The sequence below is a fragment of the Arachis ipaensis genome, chromosome B3 (genome assembly GCF_059453495.1).
Source record: "Arachis ipaensis isolate K30076 ecotype BB chromosome B3, ASM5945349v1, whole genome shotgun sequence".
Classification (NCBI taxonomy): Eukaryota; Viridiplantae; Streptophyta; class Magnoliopsida; order Fabales; family Fabaceae; genus Arachis; species Arachis ipaensis.
The window spans coordinates 4,809,801-4,810,448 of record NC_142438.1 but is presented as its reverse complement, the minus strand read 5'-3'; positions in this window follow the sequence as shown (position 1 = coordinate 4,810,448).

The window sequence follows — 648 nt, the reverse complement described above, 5'->3', positions numbered from 1 at the left end:
AAAACTTTTGCCAAATTTCGTGGACAAAAAATATACTTAATCCTTATAAATATCTGTCTTTTTATATAGGATAATGCTACATATTCATATTTTTTTGTTAACCAAGTCCAATCAAATTTGTCTAAGACAACAAAAATCAATTATGACTAATATTATTTTAAATTTTATTGTTTAACTTTGTTAGACTTAATTCATAAAAAGACTTGGATGTGTAGTATTTCTTTTACATATATATAAGTAAATACTTATTTAGAAATTTACTTCTTATACAATTAGAAGTCAATTCTTATTGAGATTCATAGTTGAAAAAATTTGTTTAATTAATGTAGTTACAGAAAAAAAATTAAAACTAATATAAAAAAAGATAAATAACACTTTTTCGAGTTGATTTTTAAGAAAAAACACAAATTTCATTTAAATTGAGAATTGATCATTCTAATGACATCGAATATGAAATTTTTAAATTAACTATGAAATACCAATAGTTAAATAAAAAATTATTGTGAGGTCAAATTTAATAATTTAGTGGGGACAAATAAATATTATTATTATATATTACTCAAAAAAATTTCAAATTGTAGTGAAGGCGATTGCTCCACATTCATACACATACATCCGTCCCTATATATATATATAAACATCCTCATT